This window comes from Mus caroli, unplaced genomic scaffold (assembly GCF_978045245.1).
Source record: "Mus caroli unplaced genomic scaffold, Mus_caroli_1 scaffold_3, whole genome shotgun sequence".
Classification (NCBI taxonomy): Eukaryota; Metazoa; Chordata; class Mammalia; order Rodentia; family Muridae; genus Mus; species Mus caroli.
Genome location: NW_028227258.1, coordinates 28,641,018 through 28,663,929, shown reverse-complemented (window position 1 = coordinate 28,663,929; position 22,912 = coordinate 28,641,018). Strand labels below are relative to the sequence as shown.

At 46.2% G+C, this 22,912-nt stretch overlaps 1 protein-coding gene across 4 annotated transcripts in view; it reads right to left on the bottom strand.

The window, feature by feature from the left end:
• The window catches only part of Sgms2 (sphingomyelin synthase 2), a 78,456-nt gene extending 57,762 nt beyond the window's left edge, over positions 1–20,694 (bottom strand). Inside the window, exon 1 of one of the 4 annotated variants that reach the window (XM_029474995.2) lies at positions 20,386–20,694. The gene's annotated coding sequence lies outside the window, so the exon portion shown is untranslated. The other 3 variants (XM_021158894.3, XM_021158895.3, XM_021158896.3) reach the window with 3 other exon arrangements.
• Positions 20,695–22,912: the final 2,218 nt, after the last annotated feature.

Genomic DNA, 22,912 nt, shown 5'->3' with positions numbered 1-22,912 from the left:
GAACTCAACCTTACTACATGCTTCACTCTTGTTTTCCCGGTACCTAGTACTCTGCCTGATGTCTAAGAGCCGCTCAGCAAGGATGCGCTGAGGGAGACAGGTGAGCACGGTGGACCAGGAGTCTTTCTAATCTGTCTGAACTTCCTACTGCTGTGCGGTTTACAGCCACAGCTATAAGGTACACCAAGCCACTCAAGTTCAAGTTAACTGAAACAATGCACATCCTTGGCTCCACCGGCCATTTCAAGTGCCCACTGGCTGCTATGGCTGCTATAATGGATGCAGAACTATGAAACCCTCATTACCATGAAGTTCTGGGCAGGCCTGCTGTTGGAGACATCAGAGAGTGACGGAAGCACACTGTGCCCATGAAAACACAGCCCTGTGGTCTAGAAACTTCTGTTGATGGAACCCCCCCCCCAAAAAAAAAAGCATGGAGGGGCTGATGTGCAAAGTATTTATAAGACCATGTATTTGGCAATGTGGTTTTAGATACAACATCAAAACCATAAACCATTGAAGAAAACAGTGGGTAAGCCAGATCTCACTAACCTGCAAAAAGACAGTTAAGAGAAGTAAGACAATTGACAGATTAGGAATTCATTTTCCATTCAAAATAATAACTGGCAATGCAGAGACACTCTCAGTGCTTAAGAGCACGTGTTGAGAATCTAGGTTCACTTCCCAGCACCCACATGGGGTTTTACAACCGTCGATAACTCCAGTTCAGGGAGATCCGATGGCTTCTTATGACCTCCACGGGCACCAAACGCACATGTGGTACATACACATACATGCAGCCAAAGCATTCATATATATAAGAAAATATAAATCTAGTTCTCTCTCTGGTTAAGAACGTTGTTTGTTTGCTTATTTTAGTTTTCTGCTTGGTTGCTTGGGTGTGTGAACTTGTGTGTAGTGTGTGTGTGTGCGCGTGTGTGTGTGTGTGTGTGTGTGTGTCTGTGTGTGTGTACACCAGGTATTGAACCCAGGGCCTTGTGCATGTGAGGAAGCACTCTATCGGTGGGCTACATTCTGAAGTAGTAAGAACATTCTTGCAAGGGTGGTGATATGGCTCAGTGGGTAAAGGTGCTTGCCGCCAAGCCTGAGGACCTGAAGTGGATCCTTACAGATACACGCCCCCATTCGAAATCAAACTGTCAGATGAGTCAAACAATGGCTTCTGAGAAGATGGAATTTCCTTGGGAATCTCATGCTGGGAAGAAGAAAAGGCTCCAGGCTGGTGCCACCCAGAGCAGGAACCGGTCTCCTGGAAAGAGGTTACACAGCTCAGAGTGAGGCTGGGACAAGGGCGAGGAGGGCAGGGAGGAGGGCAGGGTTGGTCCTAGCCCGCTCAGTTATGCACACTTCCTGTCTCCTATTTAAATCTAAGCTTCAAGCTAAGACCCTGAGGGTGGAGTTTAGGGGGTGAGGGGGGTCCACTGGATCTCTCCATTTGCTCTTCTGCTCAAGGTGAACACACAGAGTATATCTTCCTCTGGTTGTCTCTGTCACTTCTCTGTCTAGTTGGCATACTGAGGGAGGGTGGCAGAGCCTAGTAAGTCAGGCTACAGGGCTTAAGCTGTGACCCCAACAACTTGGGTAACAAAAACCAGGCCAATGGCCACATAAATCAGCAACCAAAATCCAAGTATGAGCAGTTAGTTAATCTGCCTTTGAGACAGCTAGATTCCATTTGCACACGAGCTACTTCCAGCAACTGACTGCTTAGTGGGCTTGTTTGGCTCCTTCAGGTATTGAAGAGTCACATCTTACAAGGAGCACATACTCAACATTTTTGAAAAAAGATTTGTTTATTTTATGTGAGTACACTGTAGCTGTCTTCAGACACACCAGAAGAGGGCATCAGACCCCATTACAGATGGTCGTGAGCCACCACGTGGTTGCTGGGAATTGAACTCAGGACCTCTGGTAGAGCAGTCTGTGCTCTTAACCACTGAGCCATCTCTCCAGCCCTGTCCTCACATTTTTAAAGCCCTTCTTTATGCACAACCACTTTAGTTTACACATTCCCCATCCCTACAGTGACACAAGCTCTTAAGTATTTTAATCGCTTCTCAAAAATTGACCGTCTATATTCCTTCTAAACAGATAGCCCACAGGCCTTGTACTCCACCATTAGACAGAAACCTATCTACAGGAATAACAGCCACGTACCCAATGGTTATTTCTCAGCAGTTTTCAAAATTCCATCCAAGCCCTACACTGTAATTTCAAATAAAAACAATTCTTCCTGAAAGACCTTCTTGTGGCTTCTAGGGACCACATTCCCAGCGACAGATTCCACATGGATGGAGGCCTCCTCCTTGGATGCCCTTTATAAAGTAGCATTCACTCAGGGCACAGCGAGTTTACTCTTAATCTCAGGCCACAGATGGGAGACCTTGGAGCCTTCACAGCCCCAAGTCAACCTCAGAGGAAGGCTGACCTGAGGACTGGCCTCAGCCCCACCCCCTCCCATCTCCTGTTGCCATGGCAGCCTGAGCTAACAGCTCGTGTTGACTAGTGTATCTATGGCAACTCATGGCTGACACCGCACTTCTTTCCACTTCTGCTTCCAAACCCAGTATTGAGAAACCATGGGGGTAGCACTGAGGAGTTTATAAATCAATGGCATGGGCACATCCGAGAGCTCTGCTTGTTAAATCTTGGATATGTTTAGTGTCCAGCTGGGTTCTTTATACAGACACTCCCTCTTAAATTAACTTTTTTTTTTTTTTTTTTTGAGGACGAATGATTTTTAAGAAGGTATTTCTTTTTAAACTTCATATTGAAACAATTAGGTGATTCTTAGGATGTAAACATAGCTAATTAATCACTTGAGTATGTGCTCGGCTCTAAGGCATTGGTAATGTTTTAGTGAAAGCTGGGCTCAAGCGAGGTCCATCCTTTTAGGAAGGAAAACTGGAGTTTACTAAGAATGGGTTTTAATAACGATGAAAACCTGCAAATCGAGATTGGTGATTGGGGAGGGGGTACGGAAAGGGACACTAAGTAGTCCATGCCCTAGAGTGCGCATGCGTTCTCAAGCGTGTCACTTAAAAGACAGAATCCAAGCCTGGTGTGCTGGGTGGGGTGGGGGGGGGGTGAATGCCTCTAATCTCTGCACTCTGGAAGCAGACATGAGTGGATCTGTGTGTGAGTTTGAGGCCAGCCTGGTCTACATAGTGAGTTCCAAAACAGCCAAGGTACATAGAAAGAGCCTGGCTCCCCACTGCCCCACCAAAAAAGAAATAATAATTCAGTTCGGCATCCCCCAGCTGAAGGAAAGCAGCACAGGGCTCAACCATCGGTGCAAAGGATGCAGAGGGGCTAGAACTGGAGCTTAGTGACCAATACTACTCGTGTGGCCTTCCTGTGTCCTATCAAACCATTCAGAAGCAACCTTCCTCCTGCACAGCCTCCTGCCTGGAGCCTCATTAGCATCCTTAGCTCACTGATGAAAGGCAATTAAAGAAATCCCAGGAGGCTGAGGCAAGAGTCCTGCCAGGAGTTCATGGCCAACCTGGTTAGAGAATGAGACCCTGCTTTAAAAAAAGCGGGGTGGGGGGGAATAGAGGCTGGAGAGAGGGCTCCAAAGTTAAGTGCACAGACAGCTTTTGCAGAGTATCAAGTTTCTGCCCCTAGCACCCCTCAGTGCCTCACAACCATCTGTAAATCAAGTTCCAAGGGATCTATCTGGATCCCTAAGAGGCCCTCTTCTGGCCTCTTCTGGAACTGCACTGCAAGCGGTACACAGCCATACATATAGACAAAACACATACACATATAGGCAAAACACATACAAAATAAAAATAAATACATCTCAAAAAGAAGCGTTTAAAAAAATTAATGGAGAAAAAAACTAGGCTCAGATTACATCATATGGCAGAGGTGACAGAAAGTGTGTGTATACGCAGTTAAGGGTCAATGAAGACGCAATGGGAATGTAAAACACCGAATTATAACTCCTTCATCAGATTTCAAACACCCTCCCTGTGTCCCCCAACACACAAGCATGAATCCTGGATTCTCCCACATCTGTAGGCATGCAAAATCTCAGCTCAGCAGTGAAAGGATCAGGGATAAGAGCATTATATCCAGAAACTTTTTTCCTGTGTGTGTGTATGGAGAAATATGTGAGACGGAGTCTCTCTCCATGTAGTCCAGGCTAGCCTTGAACTTTAAATCCTCTTGTCTGATCCTCCCTAGCAGCTGGGATTACAGGCATGCACCACCACACATAGACTCCAAGTTTGCTTTTCTTGAAATGACCACTAGTTGCCAAAATTCTGTTACCTCTGAGATACAAGTGAAAATTCACATTTTCCTCTTTATCTCTCTTAGAGGGAATCTGCCATGATCTTTTCTATGATGCACTATGAAAGTATTAAAAGAATCTACAAATTAATTACTTAAGCTTTCCATACATTAAGTCTTCAAGCTACAGAATCAACTATGCACTCCCAACAGTCACCATTTCCCTGATTCTGGCCATTACAAGGGCACTCTGAAAATAACCCAAATTAGTTAAAACTTACCCTCCTCTCCATCAATCTTAGTGTCTGCGCTGCAACATAATGATGTCAGACTGAGTCTACTTGTAGCCTTTGGCTCCACCCCTCCCAGCCTCATGAAGTTTGTTTTCTTTTTTTAAAGTATCAGCACTGCGGTAAGCAACCTCTTAATGCTGTATCCCCTAGACTTGGTCTCTGCTTCAGGGGTTTAAAAATCTGTGTGAAGATCCAAAACGCACCGTTAAATACAATGGAAGCCTATTTTTGATTGACCCAAAAGAAGCCATCAAAGGTAGGGCACTCTAGTGTTGTCAACGGGGATGCTTCAGTTCCTGTTGTACTGCTGTAAGAGAGTACTTGGCGCTGGGCAGGTTATAAAACTATGAGGTTTATTCTCCTAGGGTTCTGAAAGATGCAAAGGTCAAGGTCAGGAAGCCACACCTGGTGTGGTCACGGCAAGGTAAGAGGGCTCTAGGCACACTGAAGGGAGCCCATATATCTAGGCACTACCCAGGTACCCCACAAATCCATAATAACTAACCCATTAGGAATCTCACAGTCTGACCGCTTCTAAGGAGGCTCTCTGGTTCCATTTAAAGTGTTTCATTTTATTTATATTTATTTTGTATATACAAAGCACTCAAGCACTTAAAACAAAAAATAAATAAATAATCTTTAAAAAGAGACGAAAAAGAAAGCCAATCTTTCCTAAGAAAGTAAGTAACTCTCCCACAGCTGTTTCTATATGGTCGTCTATAGTAGTTGTTTCTGTTACTAGGAAACATTTGCAGAAAAACAAGGCTTACCCATCTCCTGCTACTATCTCTCCACCTAAAGGAATATCCACTCAGAGTACATCTGTCTCCATGGCAACTAGTATAATTGGGAGGCTGCAAGAGGTAATGAAGAGAAAAACAAAGTGATGGGACTGAAAGGGAAAAAACCCAAACCAAAACAAACCACAAATACTCCACACACCAGTGGTGAGAAAGGTAACAACCAGAGGAGACAATGAAGACCTGGGTGGGGAGGTGGGGCGGGGAGGGGGACAGCTTGCCAAGAGAGGAAGGTGGGCTGTGCTCACCTCCAACCCAGGCTGTGAGAACTACACAAACCCTTCAAAAAAGGTGAGGCTAGCCATTCCTGATGGTGAATGCTTCTAATCCCAGCATTCAGTAGGCAGAGACAGGAGGATCAGGAGTTCAAAGCTAGCCTGGGCTACAGGAGGTTTTGTTTCCAAAGACAAACAAAAATAGTAATTCTGGTTGTAGTGGCTCACATTGGCAACCTCAGCGCTTTGGAGGTGGAGGCTAGCCTGGGCTATGCAGCAAGACTGATAAAAGCCCAAAAGGAAGAAAAGAATTGAGTAAAATGACTTAAGAAAGAACCCCACTCCAGGACACAGAGGGAAGGAGGCTAGCCTAGGCTATGCAGCAAGACTGATGAAAACATCAAATAAGTAAAAGAATTCTGTAGAAGGACAAAGAAGAGAGGAAGTGAGGCTTTGAAATGGGTAAATGGTTTTCATCAGGGTCCTGGCAAAATTCCCACACAGGTGCAGACTGCAAATGAAGCAAACATCTTAAAAGGAGATGGGGAAGAGAGATGGAATCCTGGGTAAAATACAGCCTCAGTCCCGGCAAGGCAGAGGCAACTGGAGGCAGGAGGCCCATAGGAGCACCTTGCAGCGATGGGGAGGGTACAGCCAGGTCCTGATTTTCTGTATGTCAGTTGAGTGAGAGATAGGTCAACTGAGACAAGAGCATCCACGGCTCAGGCAGTAACCAGAGGTTTCCCACTGCGTGTACCCGAGACCCAGGCATCTGTGCCCTAAATCCTTCCTCCACACTACTGCTGCCTACCACACACATTGCTAAACCCAATGGGGGTTGTGTTCTGCCTTACTCAACTCACCAACAGTTTACGACACAGCTGATTACCCCACCTCTCTTCAACAGTCAGCTGCATCTGCGATGTGGCTTTCCTGCTCGGCCCTGGGCCCTGCTTGTGACTCCCCATCTTCACCCTGACCTACTCACTTCAGCTCTGCCACGGGAGTTCCAGGCTTACAAAATCTCCCCCGCGTGATTCTTACAGCCTCCACGCCACTCCTGTGCTGACAACCCTGGCCCTAAATCTGGGCTCTGAAAGCAAGTTTTAATCACAACGGACATCAATCGCCACTGAGGTTACTAAAGGGCAACGAAAACTACCCAATTGCCAAACAGGAATGCCGGTCATTACAGCCCTACCGCCCACCGACAGTCTCCTACTACTTCCTGTTTATAAGCTCCACCCCTCCGCCCTCCACTCTCAGACCCACCTGCCACTTCCATCTCCAGTACCACCCCCTCCTCTAAGCCACATCACCTTCCCATGGAAGGCTGCTGTTGCTTCATCATGGATCCTCGCCTCGTTCTGCGAGCGGCTGAGGGGTATGCTGCTAAGTCGATCATCCTCTTCCCCTTAGTTACTTCCTGTTGCTTTCTTATGGCATTTGGAATAATAATAATAATAATAATAATAATAATAATAATAATAATAAATAATTCTTGTGGCATTTGGAATAATAATAACAAAACAATAATAATACTTCTCAGAAAAAAATACAAGGCCTATCCAGCAGGTCCAGCTAACCAGCCATCCTGCTCCCTCCACTGCTCACATGCTACAGCGGTACTGATCCCCCATCCTTTGCATCTCCTGCCCTATTCCACCGGCTGGTGCGAATGGTGCGGTGCCGTCAGCTGAGCCTTGAAATCCTCCAAGTCTCCGTGTACACCCGACCTCTCTGATAAACCCCGGCCTGCTGCAGTAGACTTCTCTGGCCCTCTCAGCTTCCTTCAGAGAACCAGTCCAAAGCGAAGTGGATTTTCTTATCGGCTTCACTTGCTTATCACCCTGTCAGTCCCTCCGAGATCCTGGCCTCTCAGCTCACACACAGACTCTGCATTCCAGGAGAAATCTTGACTCGCTTTCACTTCCCGGAATGGAGAAAACTGTTCAGAGCTGGGTAGGATGCGCCAGCTATCCCAACACTGAGACAGGAGGATCTCCAGTTTGAGACCAACCTGGGGTACCGCTGTGGGAGAAGCCAAAACACTTAAAATGACTGGGGGAGCACTCACCTAGCCTATGGGAAGCCACACCACATAGTAGGTGTGGGGAGGGGCCGGGCGGGGGGGGGGTGTCTAGCACACAGTAGGTACTCAGAAGATGGCACACAACCTATCAGTTTTAGAAGGAACTGAGGAAGACTGTAATAGTCACTATATTTCACGCATTTATAAAATCCAAGGCAGTCGCTCCTGAGAAGCGAGTGAGAGCAGAGACTGACCGAGAGCTGGGGGGGCGAGGGGGGGGCACTTCACTGTGAGGTCTTACTTACCCCACCCCCACCCTCTCTCAAGCTCTGCGCCAGGCTTTACATCCTGACCCTACCACCTCCAGGCAAATTAGTATCCAAGACCAGAACCAGTTTTCTGTGATACACCCAGAGTAGCCGATATAATTCAGTGAAATACAATATCCTATGAGATGTGGTGTTAAATCCCTGTAAAACCCAGTACTTGGGAAACAAGACAAAAGCATTTCATGTTCAAAGCTAGCCTGGGCCATATGAGATCCTGACTCAAAGAAAGGATGGGGGAAGAGACAGGACTATTCGAAGGCATCAGGCAGGATCGCTAAGGGTTTGGCTATGGTCTGAGTGTTCCCCAAAGGCTCATGCTGTGGTGTCTACAGTGCAGGGTGTCAGCCATGGGTGCACCTTTAAGAGATGGGACTCCTAATTTCTAGTGGGATGAGGTAATGGGCCTACTCTTGGGAGTAGGGCAGTCATCCAGAGACAGTTGGAGCAGGCTGCTGTCAGAAGGCCACCCCATGTTCTACCTCTTCTGCCTTGCCTGTCACTGGAAGACGCTCCTGCCGTGTGAGACCACCCAGCCTGCCGTTGTTGGGCAGGAGTTCCTCCGTAGAGTATAATACTGGCCCTACCCTCTCGGACCACCACGCTGAGAGCTAAGAAACCTCTCTCCAAGTGCGTGGGTCTCAAGTGTTTTGTTTGGGTCTGGAGTGCTTGGTTTGGCAGCATAAAAGAGACCAAGACAAAAGTATTGAGGTTATCTGCAGAGGCAGACAGAGTCCCTAAGGGAAGCTGGGATCATCTACCCTGCTTGCTACAGTAACTGTTAAACTCAAGTTAATACTGAGAACCTGATCTTCAGCTATGGGTGTAGAGTACATACCAGCCTACAAAGAGTTGGGGGGGGGGAGGGAGAAATGTAAAAATTAAAAACTTGTTACATTGACTATAATAGACAAGGTTACATTTTTGACATACTAGGCTGTATAAGATGTTTTCAAAATTAATGTCACCAGCTTCCTTTACCGTACTTTGTGTGCTGTTGGGACACCTGAGTTGCATGTATGGCTACTGTGGCCAGTTCAAAATTTCTGTCCATTGCTCAGCATTGACTTCTGTGTTTCCCACAAGGCAGGCACTGCCCTGGTCTAGGGGCTGGGTTATTGCAAGCCTGGACCAAAGTGATTGCAGCAGTTCATCCAGAAGAAATAATAAAATTCAGATTAACAAGAGATGCCCAGCTGGGTGTGGTGGTTTATGCCTTTAACTCCAATACCCAGGAGGCAGAGACAGATGAATTCCACTGAGTTTGAAACTAGCCTAGCCTACGTAGTGAGTTCCAGGCAAGCCAGGACTGCATAGTGAGACCCTGTCTCAAAACAAACAGACAAACAAACAAAAAACCAACCCCTCCCCCCAACAGTATCAATGATTTTTAGTTTATTAATGATGGTTGGGAGACAGAACAGACACCCATCAGATAGATGCCTATGAAAACTAGTTTCTTGACCACATATACGTCAGAAGCCCCATTCTGCTATGAAGATGCAATGGTGAATGCTGAATGTTCCCTGCTGGTGCCGTTCTTACAGGCTTGGTTCTCACAGAGGTGCTCCAGGGAAGAGCAAGGTCAAGTGAGGAGCCATTGAAGTCCCTGTCAGCAGGACCTGGCGCTGGTGGTAAACACAGCAGAGCCACCCTGTCCCTCCCTTGCTTCCTGGCCATGACATGAGTCTCTGGTTCTGTGTTTTCCTCTACCACAAAGTGCCTCAACACCAGCCCAAAGCATCGGGGCCTCTCAAAGTGAAACCTCCCAAGCGAGAGCCAAAGGAAACCTTTGTTCCTTATAAAGTGATTATACTGTGCACTTCGTTAGAGCAAAGGAACCCTAACCCGAGAGTTAGCCACAAGAAGAAGCAAACTATTAACCAAGACTTGCTTAACTGGATTCCCACATGTCTCCATACCCCATAACCGGGGCAAGATGTCTCTGGACTAAACAGTTAAAGGCTGAGAAAATTCTACAAAAGGGTTTTTATAGAGAACAGACCAAAATTTTTCCCTGTATGAAGTTTCCCCCCAAACTGCCCCATCTTTATGAACATACATACCCTAAACTAACTAATAGACTCTATACGTAACAAGATTGTATTTGATAGAAGTGACAATGTAGTGAAAATGTTGCTCCTGTGGCTCAGTCAGTAGAGTGCTCGAGGCACAAGCATGGGAGCCTGGATTTGATCCCCGGGCATCCACGTAGGAAGGCCTGGCCCAGCAGCAAGCACCTGTGATCAAACCCCATGCCAGGGAGGCAGAAGAGATAAAAGGACCCCCTTGGGCTGGCTGGTTAGAGACTCTTAAATTGGTGAGCTACGGGTTCAGTGAGAGACCCTGCCTCACAAAACAAGGAGAACCGTGATTGAAGGCACCAGCACAGACTTCTGGTGCCCCAGAGACAGACAGACAGACAGACAGACAGACAGACAGACAGACAAGGCCACACTGGGAGAAAGAGGGCAGAAGCAGGAGATTCAGAGAGCGGATTCAGAGAACAGACGTGGAGGGAACGGACAGGGTACAGACTGACCGGATGACCACATGGTTAGCTCTGCACCTTTCTCTGCTCAGGTCAGATGAGCTAGCTGGGAGACTGCCCTAGCGAAAAGCCTAAGCTTTAAACTATACTAAAAGTCTCTGTATTTATCTATACCTCTGGAGGGTCCAAAAAGTCCCGTTATAATACCACTTATTTATTTTATTTATGTATTTTTGTACATCTCGGGTGCTAAGACAGTACTTTTCCACTGAGTCCACCTTTAGCCCCCAAGTGTATACTGATCAATGCTGTGGCTCCTTCCCAAGGCAGAATGAGGACTCAAATAGTAGTGGGGGGGGGGGCTAGAAACGGCTCAGCAGTTAAGAGCACTTCTTGTTCTTAGAGAGCACCCACACACAGCTCTCAATCCTCCGTAACTCCAGTTCCAGGGGATCCGATACCCTCTTCTGACAGGTACACCTATGGTCCAGACATACATGCACACCAAACATATTTACATATAAAATAAAACAAATAAATCTTAAGAGAAAAAAAGGGAGAAGTCTTTTGAGGCCGTTCTACAGTAGCTTCCCACCACTGCCCACAAGTTACAATACTTAATGGCTTAAAACGGACATTTCTTTTACAGGCCAGGCGTTGTGTGAAATCTCACTGAGCTATAATCTCACTGAGGTGTAAACAGGGCTATCTGCCTCCAGGAGGCTTGGTGGGGTGGGGTGGGGTCCCTGTTGTTTTGCTGAATAAAACTAGAGACTATGTGTGTTCCTAGACTCCTGGATCCCTTCTACTTGTGGCCACTGGGATTGTTCTAATGATAGCAGCTGTCATGTTCCAATCTCCTCCTCCAGTTAACTTACAAGGGCACTGTGATGATACCGTGTGTAGCTAGATGACCCAAGATAGCTTAGCCATGATGACTGGAGTTTGGAACCCACATACATAAAGGTGAAAGGAAATAAATGACTCCACAAGACTGTCCTCTGAACTTCCATGTATGCACATGACCCATGGCCAAATACACACAATATTAAATAGACTAAAAAAAAAGAGGCAATGACATCTCAGGTACATAAGCTACTGGCCTCTGTAAGGTAAAACAGCTAAAGTCCTTCTCAATTAGTAGAAAGCCTAAAATTGAAAAAACAAAGCAAAACAAAACAAAAGAAGCCAAAAAATTCAGGGCTGGAGAGATGACTCCGTGGTAAAGAGCATCAGCAACTCTCCCAGAGTGCCTAGGTCCAGTTCCCAGCCGCTCATGACCATCTGTAACTCCAGTTCTAAGGACTGAGTTCCATCAAGATTTAAACGATCCAGACCCTTGCTTACAGCTCGCCAGTCTCTGTTCCAAGGCGGCACAGTTCTCAGTCTTAACGAGTGCCTTAGAGATAGATTTTACATATATGTAAATATATCGAGTGGCATTTTCCCAGAAGTGGCCAATATACTAATTTAACCAAAACAACATCCTGTGTTGCAATTAAGCTTTGCTAGAACAGCAGGGCCTGTCCATTCGAACGGTTAAACAACCTGCTAAGCAAAGAAACTCACAGAAGACAGTGGCAGCCCTGTTAAACAGCTGTCTCGGGCCTCCTAAAGAAAGACACACATCGGCGAGGACAGTAGGGTTTGTGATTCTTAATGGCCTTGCCGTTTCTGGGACAGTGGTGCTCATGGTACAATATTTCCCAGAAGGAGATGCTCTGGGAGGGGCAGTACCAGCTGTGATTGACTCTCACTACCCACTCTCCTCATCTGCCCATCTGTGGGGGGCGGGGAGGGGTGAATATTGTGCCTGAGCTTCAAAAGCTGGCCAGCATCTATGGAGGCAACCCCATTCCAAGGGGGTGTACCTCCTCTGTCATACTTGAATGACAAAGGACAGGAGTGGGCGAGTCAGACCCCACCGCCTGGGACAGGCTGCCATAGAAGAGGCCCTGGGATTAAACTCTTTTAAAATTAGAAGTGTAGCTTTTATGTTTAACAAAACAAAACAAACAAACAGGATGGGGGAGGGGCGGAAGAAAAGATGGCCAAGCCAGCATTCCTCGAATGGTTTCTACACATTAGGTCACATAATTCACACGATTCCCCTCTGACATAAATACCATTTCATTCCCATTTTACAGCCAGGGAGTGGAAAGACTTCTTTAAGGTAACTCAGAGGCAAGCAGTGGTACATAGAAACGTGTTTGCTGCAAGCAGTGGCTGCGCACACCTCTCATCCCAGCACTTGAGGCAGAGGCAAGGTGAGTTTGAGGCCAACCTAATCTACAGAGTGAGTTTCAGAACAGCCAAGGCTACAGATGGAGAGAAACCCTGTCTCGAAAACCACAGGGGAGGATGGGGGAGAGAAAAAAAAAAAGAAAAGAAAAGAAAAAGAAAAAAAGGGGAAACGCGTTCATGTCTACAGGGGCAAAGCCAAGTCGGGCTAAAGCCTAGCAGGGCTCACTTTGTGCACAACTTCGTTAGCTTAGGCACCGAGAGCAGAGAAAAATGCCGGGAGGTTATAGACACAGTCCTATGTCAGAAGGACCCCTAAGCCCCACACATCTCTGAAGCTACTGGAGCGAGAACAGAGAGCTGGGCGAGACCCGGAAGCTCATGTTGGACCTGGCTTCAAATCCCTGCCCCTCCAATCCCTATGGTCTCTGCAGCTTGGAGTTCCCGGGGTCCAGAGGCGTCTTACTAAATGACCCAGCTCCTTCACTTCTGGATTGGAGACAGCAATTTCTATTTCGCAGCCTTTTCTGAAGACAACAACACTTCAGGGGATCTCCCCAGCACTTTAGTATCTAAAGGTATTTCGATACTAAAGTTTATTTAACCTTCTCTGTTTTCCCACGGCTTCTCTGTCTTCTGGGTGGCAAGGCTGGGTGCTAACACAATACTTTGCCTCCTTTTTTCAAAGACTCTGTACTTAATTAGTATGCATCTTTCCAGAAGTTTCCACTTCTTTTGGGGACTGGCTGCTGTGGCTAAATGGTCCATGACTTAAGATCACTTTTAGTTCTTTGGACTCTCTTCCTTACCTCTAATTTAAGCTCGCTTTGTCCCCTCACCTTCTGTCAGTGTTAAACCAGGAGAACAGTTTCAATAGTCCTTTCCAAAGTCAAGGTGGTGTGAGGGCACACCGGTCAGTGGGTGGCTCCCAACATGCTTTTCTTCAGGAAATGGAGCAGAGAACCGTGTGATCCCACGTTCCCTCTTCTAGACCAGGGCCCAAAGGATCATAGCCAGTTCAGGCCCAATGAGGAGGTGACTCCAGCAGGCCTGGGCAAGGTACTACCCCAAGGATGGGCACCACTGTCTCGCCACCATCTCTCCATCCTGTTTCCCACATCAAGGCTATCTCACACCTCCAATATATATTAAAGCCTTCTTAAGAATTTTAAGCCGGGCGTGGTGGCGCACGCCTTTAGTCCCAGCACTCGGGAGGCAGAGGCAGGCGGATTTCTGAGTTCGAGGCCAGCCTGGTCTACAAAGTGAGTTCCAGGACAGCCCGGGCTATACAGAGAAACCCTGTCTCGAAAAACCAAAAAAAAAAAAAAGAATTTTAATTCTTCTGGCCGGGCGTGGTGGTGCACGCCTTTAGTCCCAGCACTCAGGAGGCAGAGGCAGAGGCAGGCGAATTTCTGAGTTCGAGGCCAGCCTGGTCTACAAAGTGAGTTCCAGGACAGCCAGGGCTATACAGAGAAACCCTGTCTCAAAAAAAACAAAAACAAAAAAAAAAAAAAAAGAATTTTAATTCTTTCCGGGCATTGTGGTGCAACCAAGGCCAGCCTGGTTTACAAAGCAGGTTCCAGGACAGCCAAGGCTGTTACACAGAGAAACCTTTTCTCAAAATAACTAAAACAAAAGCAAAACAAATTTTAATTTTTCATGTGTTTTATATATCTATTTATGGCTAGGGATGGCAGTGCATACTTTTGATCTCAGCGCTCAAGAGGGAGAGGCAGAAGTATCTCTTTATTTGAGGCCAGCCTGGTCTACAAAGTGAGTTCCAGGACAGTCGGGGCTACACAGAGAAACCCTGTCTCAAAAAAAAAAAAAAAAAGAAAGAAAGAAAAAGAAAAGAAAAGAAAAGAAAAGAAAAAACAAAACAAAACAAAACAAAACAAACAAACAAACAAAAAACCAGACTGGTCTCGAACTCAGAAATCCACCTGCCTCTGCCTCCCAAGTGCTGGGATTAAAGGTGTGCACCACCACTACCCCGCCTGAAAAACCCTGTTTTAAAACAAACAAACAAGGGCTAGAGAGATGGCTCAGTGGTTAAGAGCACTGACCACTCTTCTAGAGGTCCTGAGCTCAGTGCCCAGCCACCACATGATGGCTCACAACCATCTGCAGTGGGGTCTGATGCCCTCTTCTGGTGTGTCGAAAGAGAGCAATGGTGAATAAGATTAAAAAAAAAAAAAAACTTTAAAAAAACAAACAAAACAAAAAGAACAAAAACAAAATAAAAGGGTATACAAGGATGGGATTCAAGACACAGCTCAAGGATTAAGAGTGCTGCCTTCTCTTCCAGAGGACCTGAGTTCAATTCCCAGTACCCATGTTAGGTGACACACAACTGCCTGTAACTCTAGCTCAAGGGGATCTGACATCTTTTTCTGACCTCTGTGCAGATACACACACACACACACACACACACACGTAAGTGTAAAAATAAATCTTTTAAAAAAGAATGCAGAAAGTTTTGGCTTGAAAAATATACGTGATATCAATGTAAATACAACTTATATAACCAATTGTATGGCTACATTTCAGGCTGTTATAAGTAAGCCATCCAGTGGCAAAGGGAAGCCCCCACACATGGTTTCCCATAGACACTTCCATTCTCCTTACTGTTCCTTTAAGGTTTCCCTGGACTCACAAGCCACAGTAGAAAATATTCACTCAACTGAACAGGATCCTTATCTGACCAAGGCTGAATTCCACACCCTTTCCATCCTAATATGCTTTGCTCTCTCCACGGGGATAAATTAACTAATTAATTTTTTGAAACAGGATTTCACTATGAGGTTCCAGTTAACCCGGAACTCATTATGTAAATGGCCTTGAACTCACAGCTGGGACTAAGGGTGTGTGTGTGTCACCATTCCGGGGTAACATACCTTTAATCTAAATGGAATTAGAAATGAAAACAGAAGCCCAAGGCAACACTGATAACTGACTCAGCAGCAAGTAGGGGTGACACATTAGTAAACCTCGAGAGTCTCTATAAATAGAAATGTACTATGGTCACAATGAAGACCATGGACATTTCTTGTATTTTCATTAAATTGTCGTATGGATGATTACGAACTTTTTGAAAAAGTTACCGACTTAAAACTAATACAGTTGCCAGGTGAGGTGACTCACACCTTTAATCCTGGCACTCAAGAATCAGAGACAGGTGGATCTCTGTGAGTTCATGAGCAGCCTGGTCTACAGAGTGAGTTCCAGAACAGCCAGGGCTACATAGTGAGACCACTTCTCAAAAGAAAACAAAACAAACGAACAAACAATAAGTAAACAATATAAAATTAACAAAATTTATTCTAAACCTAACACACTCAATATAATAATATAAATATCTGAAAATATTAGCTTACTGATGTAATTGTAGAAGTAAAATTTCCCCTCAGAGCCGCCTGGAAAAATGAACACATATCTACCCTGCTTTATTTCCTCAGGGAAAAAAAAATAAGGTTAGCTTTATGACTACTAATAAAAATACAAACAGTACTTTAAAAAAGCTGGAATGTTCTTTTCATCAGATAATCCCCAGCATAATGAACCAGAACCCCGCTGGGCAGCTCCACCAAAGTAGATCTTGGAGCTGAATGAAGGCTTTAAAGAACACGGAAGTGGAGATTTAAAAAAAAAAAAAAAGAGGAAAAAAAAAAAAAAAAAAGCAGGGGGACCAGTGTAGTCCGTGATAAAAGCACAAGCTTAGCCAGCCGGGATTTGATCTTCCACAAAGACTCAAAAGTAAACAAACAACAGCATGTTCATTTCTAAGTCTGAAACTGGCCTTTGGAGAAAACAGCTAAATTAAATAGATTTATTTACTCTTTAAAATGCAAAGCATCTGGGAAAATAACCATGTTGTATATTGAAATTTCATGCAAAGCTGCTAAAAAATAAATAGGGAAAACGTGGGTTCAGCAGCTAAGAGGACCTGAGTGAGTTTGATTACTAGCACCCACTTTGGGGGCTCACAACTATCTGTCACTCTAGTTCCAGGGATATTTGACACCTCTAGCCTCAGAGGTGCCAGAACTCAGTTGCACAGACCCACACACATATACATAATTAAAATTTAAAAAATAAGAAAAATGTTTAGAAATAGTGATAACTGGAGACAAACAATATGGGATCGGTTTAAAAAACCAAAAAAAAAAAAAAAAAAAGAAAGTGTGAGAATATTTTAGTGCAGAAGTCATTTTTATAATTGAGTAGGGGACGAGTTAGAAACTGTAGAAAATACACCCAGTTTTATAGAGACCAGCTTTCCAATTTTTCACTTTGGGAAATTTCAGGTCACTGCCACAAACCGCGTTCTCCCCAGTCAAAAGGGAAGTAGGAATGTGTGCCATGTTGCTGGAGGGATGGCTCAGAGGTTCGGAGCACTGACTGCTCTCCCAGAGGACCCGGGTTTGATTCTAAGCACCCACATGAAGGCTCACAACCATCTATAACTCTAAATTCTAGGGAATTTTCCCTTCCTCTTCAGACCCCCATGGGCCCCTCATGCCCACCGTACACAGACGTTCTGTCAAGCAGGTCACCGCATACACAAAAGAGCAAGCCTCACCTCGAGGGGTTGTACTGCGACTAGCTATAGGAAGCAGGTCGCACCACCCAGAGCAATCTCAATACATGCTAGCTCCAGCACTTACGCGCACAGATGTGCGAAAACCAGGAAGGTATAATGGTTATGTGATTGCTACGGTGAAAACAGATTTATTCTGCCCATTTTCCTACAATACTTCTTCACATTACGAGAGTCACACACAATGGTAATCCTGATAAAACTCCACCTTAGCTCTTTGTGAATAGGAAATAAATCTTTGTTGAGGTAAACACGCCGTTCATATCTCATTTCAATGAATCTGTTGTACATTATTTAAACTAGTCAAGACTCTTTACTAGGTAAAGCAAGATGTCCTCCTAGCCTCACAGGAATGTAGGAGCTCCAACGAAAGGACCATCAGATGGACAGCCACTAATCGGACAGACGGCCACTAGACAGGCAGCCCGTTATAGCTCAGTCATGGCTTGCCTCTCATGGGTCCCAGCCCTCCGGCTCTTGGACCCCATAATACTTGGGTTTACTTCTACTGGACTGTAAGTCACAAAGGCAGCAACAGCATGTCCATTACCTCAGCATTGTTATACAATAGTGGCTTAATAAATGTTCAGCAAATATGTGAGTTGAACGACTACCTGATACTCATAGTTCATGACTTGATTCCACCAGAAGATAAAGGAAAGCTATGCTATCTTTAGTCTAGAATTCTTAGGAACTGTTGGGGGGGGGGCAGGAAGCAGGGCATGGTAGTGCATATCTGCAGTCCCAGCATTGGGGAGACTGAGGCAGGAGGATCTCAAGTTTAAGTAGCCCTACCCAGTAAGATTGACCTTCCTGGCTCTCTCTTCCCTCCCTCTTTTTTCCTCAAAATATAGCCTCAACCTATCACTTTTTTAAAAAGGCCATAATCTGTATTTCATTGTTTTAGCAAACAAAAGATAACTTCTCTTTCTCTGTATATTTTGTTTAAAGTTGCACGGACGCAGGGCGTGGTGGCACACGCCTTTAATCCTAGCACTCGGGAGGCAGAGGCAGGTGGATTTCTGAGTTCGAGGCCAGCCTGGTCTACAGAGTGAGTTCCAGGGCAGCCAGGGCTACACAGAGAAACACTGTCTCGAAAAACAACAACAACAACAACAAAACAAAACAACAAAAAAATTGCACGGACATGAGAGTTAACGCAGGACTTGGTAATTACTTTGGGTCCCCTACATCCCCACGGCCACTGCCTGCTCTCCACACTACCACCACTGTAGATATGAGACCACGTGCTTCTGGTCCTTCCTAATACCTCCTAGGACTTTTACCAAGCTCTGGGAAAAAGAAACTCGGGGTGAACAACCTAGCGGTGTTGCTGAGCTTTTCTAAAGGTTCATAAGTCAACCAGTTTGACTTACAAATGAAACGAACAGTAAATTAAATATTAACTTGCTTTTAAAAAAACAACTCTTTTACTTAGGAGATCGCTTGAAATATGACTCTATCAGTGGACCAAGGAATATGGTCTATAAAAACAAAAACAAAAATGAACTCTGCTTGCTTCTAGGAAAGGAAAGGAAAGGAAAGGAAAGGAAAGGAAAGGAAAGGAAAGGAAAGGAAAGGAAAGGAAAGGAAAGGAAAGGAAAGGAAAGGAAAGGAAGAAATGGTAGAGAGTTCGCCGCTACAAATACCTTCTGCAGAGTCCAGGCCTCTCATTCTCTGTCTGTCCGGCTGCTTTGATGTCTCTTAAACATTTAGTAGCTCCCAGGACAGAGGGTGGGGACAAAACCTTCTTAAGTATCCACCTGCAACGTTTAACTTCCTGGAAACCTCCCTTCCCACTCTAAGGGAGTAGACAACAATATTTCACGTGCTAACCTGGGCCCGCCAGGTCTGTCAGAAGGAAGCTGGCATTTACCTAAGCCAACTGGAACTTGCTATTATTTACAGGTCAAGAGTTACAATTTATTGAAGTTTGCTTTGATGAAAGAGGTTTACGGTTAGACTTTTGTACTTTCCAGCCTTAATTACTAACATCATTAATTCCTTACTTAATCATCGCTATTGTCTAAGGTAGTCCTAATGCCATTTTTACCTGTTAGGGATGGTTAACATAACTGAGGATTCACGGAGAGTTAAATGAAGCTAGGGGTGAAACCAAAGAACTGAACAGTTAAAGGATTCAAAGTTCACGCGAACCCACTGACAAAAAGAGTTGAGCCTCTTCAGAATTTCAAACACATGTCAAAATAATTTAAGGTCATTTTAGAAATAAGCGAGTTTTGGAAATAGAGGAACGGCGGATTAATAAAAGATTACAGGAAATAGCATTTGAACTATTTGCTTCTGAGACAGACCGATCACCGGACCCACAGATTGTGACGGGGTAAGGTCCACTCCCACCTCTCTGTGCTGACAAACCGAATCTCCCTTCGTTAAGAGGCGCGGGTCTGAACGCCAAAGGCAGAGAGGTCCTGTTGGGCAGCCTGGAGCTGGTCTTGTGCACAGCTTGTCAGCGAGTGACAGTCTCTCCTCCACCACTCGAACTTCAACCCTGACCCCCCAGAGCGGCACTGCACAATCTACGGTTTAACCTGTGCCATTTCAACAACACCACCAAGTACCCGAAAATGGGTCGCAAATGAATGAGCAGCAGGCTGGGAGGAGAGACAGCCACCAGCTTTCCCCCAGCAGATGAAAACTGAGCAAGGATGCCCGGGGCGGGGCGGCCTGGGGGGAGGCGGTGGCGACCAGAGCCACGTCCCCCGCTGGAGCCACGTCCCCGCGCGCTCCGCAGGACGCGCAGCCCGCAGCCCATCCTCCTCCCGGCCCGGCGCTCACCGCTCGCAGCCGGTGCTCGCACGCCGGGGGCGCTCGCTGGGCGCGGAGGACCCGGGGGACCGGGCCCGAGAGCTGCAAACTTTGCGCGGGTCTCGCCCGCAGAGGTAGCCGCTCCGCCCCAGGCCGCAGTCCGGGCGCCGCAGCGGGCCGGGCTCCGGGCGGCTCCGGCGGCGCCGAGGGCGGGGTCTCCGGCCGGCGGAGCCCGGGGCAGCGCGCAGCTCTGTTTACCGCGGGCCCGCCCTCCTCCCCAGCCCGCGCCCTGCGCGCTCCTGACATCATTCATTCTCGCACTCTCGCCAGCCCTCTCCTGCTCCCAGCCGTGACTCACCCCGGGCCCGAGGCTCCCGCGGGCTCCCGCGACTCCCGGCGACCGAGTCTCTCCGGACGCCTAGCCGAGCTCGAAAAACCGGTGCGACTTCTTCGGGGAGGCGATCCCAGCCGGCCGACCGACCCTCCCTCCCCTCTGCGGCCCTACAAGATGCGGCGAAGGAGGGGCTTGGCAGGCAGCACGAGGTGGCTCCCGGCCGCAGCCTGAGCGCAGAGCCGGGCAGACCTCCCTGAACGCGGGCGGGGATCAATCTGGGAAAGTTCTCTGGGTGCCGCTCCCAGCAACTTTCAGGGGTGGGGCAGGGAAGGGATAAGCCACCTCCGCACCTCCTCGGGTTTCGGAAACTGCTTCCTAATAACGACGTGTGCGGGCCAGGGGCACCCGCTGACTCAAGGGGTGGTGCCCCGCCTAGGTCGAGGGGGTGGGTTTCCAAACATCACAAGGCTTGGTGAGGTTAGTCACCACGGGCTTGGTGGCACCTCTAGGTGAGCTGGAAGGGTGCTTGTTCCCGGTTAATGAGACTAATGATGCTAACCACCTTGTCATTTGCTCCGTTAGGTGAATTGCGTCCTGGCAAGGATGAGAAACCCGAACCAGAATGACCCTGAAAGAGTAACTCTCCACTTAAATGAACCTGTGCGTTTCTGTTGCCTTGGGGGCACAAGTATCCGTGTGTGTGTGTGTGTGTGTGTGTGTGTGTGTGTGTGTGTGTCTCGCCCCCGGCTGATCTCACCAATTAGGTTGCAGGAAGGGTTGCTTCTGTCTAAAAATGGCCAAGGCTCGGCTTTTCTTTGGAGTCGTTTCCACACCTTGTAGCAGTTTTCAGTCAACCACGGTCATTTTGGAGGGTGTCACTAGGCATCCAGGCAGCTGGCTAAACCTCCAATGAGTTTAATTGATACAAATGCATTTTATTGCATTGCCTACTTCCCTTCTGGTTTAAGTTTGAACGTGTAAGATTGTACAGATTGTCCTATGGGGGTTAACATAATCCACAAGAACAATAATAAGCATTTCTGGTGTGTTGTGTGGGTATCATTTGTGTCAATCATCATTAAACCCAATGGCAGCAAAATAGAACTTTGGAGGGGAGGTGCCAAGGTGGCAGGTCACAGATGATGTCACAATCCAGAAATTTAAGTTAACCTCTCCTGCAATTAACCACAGGTTAGACTTCATTGTGGGGAGCGTACTTGTTTTCAAGTTACAGAAAGGTGGGGATCCAGAAAAGAGCATCAACAAATAAATTTGTTTTCCTTGGGTTTATTTTTCCTTTGCAATAAGGAGTTCCTTTTTACTTTTACAAAATCTAGGCATTTTGCCCAGAAGGCAATAGAAATGGATTGGTCTGCTAGCATGCTGACCAAGTAAATAGAAATTTGAACTAACATATTTCCCCCAGACAACCAGAGATGTAATTCAGAAGTTTAGTGTCTTGATCCATGGGTGCAGAGAGGGTCAAGATTCTATGTAGGTGAATCGGGGTGAACAACCCACCTACCTCCTACTTCGTAATTCAAATATGTTTACATTATGGAGATATATACCTAATATAAGTATTAGCTATATATATATATGTATATATATATATACTATATACTTATACCTATATACTTATACCTAAGTAAAGACCTGAGGAAAACAACGATGTAGGATTTTTGAACTGTGTACATGGGTGAAGTTTTAAGAGCTCCAAAGCCCTCAGCCCTGGGTACACTGTTGCAGGATATGATTGCTACAGATTCTACATGGGCCTCTGTGCCGAAGGCTGTTAAATGGAGAACTAGGAACATGTGGTCCTTTGTGCTTCAGTTGCCTATTCTGTCATGCCATTTACAGAAAAATAAAACTGGGAGTGCTGAAACACTCCCATAATTCTCGCTTTTGGGAGCCAGAGTCAGGAGCATCGGGAGTTCAAGACTGCCCTCCTCCATATAGGGAACTCAGGTCAATCTGAGCTACATAAGACCCTGACTCCAAAACTCTCAAACAAACAAAAGACAAACGGGTAAGAGCGAGTTTCTGAAGGAGCTTGGTGTAGTTTTTCTGTGACGTTCACTGACTTTTAAAATAGCAGATTCTGGGGTTGGAGAGAGTGCTGGCTGCTCTTCCAGGGGAAGGGGTGGGTTTCAATTCCCAGCACCTTAGGGCTGTCTATCACTCTTGTCCCAAGGGATCCAATGCCCTCTTCTGGCTTCTATGGGCCCTGCATACACAGGATGCACGAAAACACCTATAGACGTAAAAATAAAAATGTAAAAAGAAAGCAAATTATTTATCTAAATGCCCTTGTTTTGACAGTTACTTTTCACTGAAAGAGATTTTCTTTCTTTCTTTCTTTCTTTCTTTCTTTCTTTCTTTCTTTCTTTCTTTCTTTCTTTCTTTCTCTCTCTCTCTCTCCCTTCCTTTCTCCCTTTCTTTCTTTCTTTCTTTGTTTCTTTCTCTCTCTCTCTCCCTTCCTTTCTCCCTTTCTTTCTTTCTTTCTTTCTTTCTTTCTTTCTTTCTTTCTTTCTTTCTTTCTTTCTTT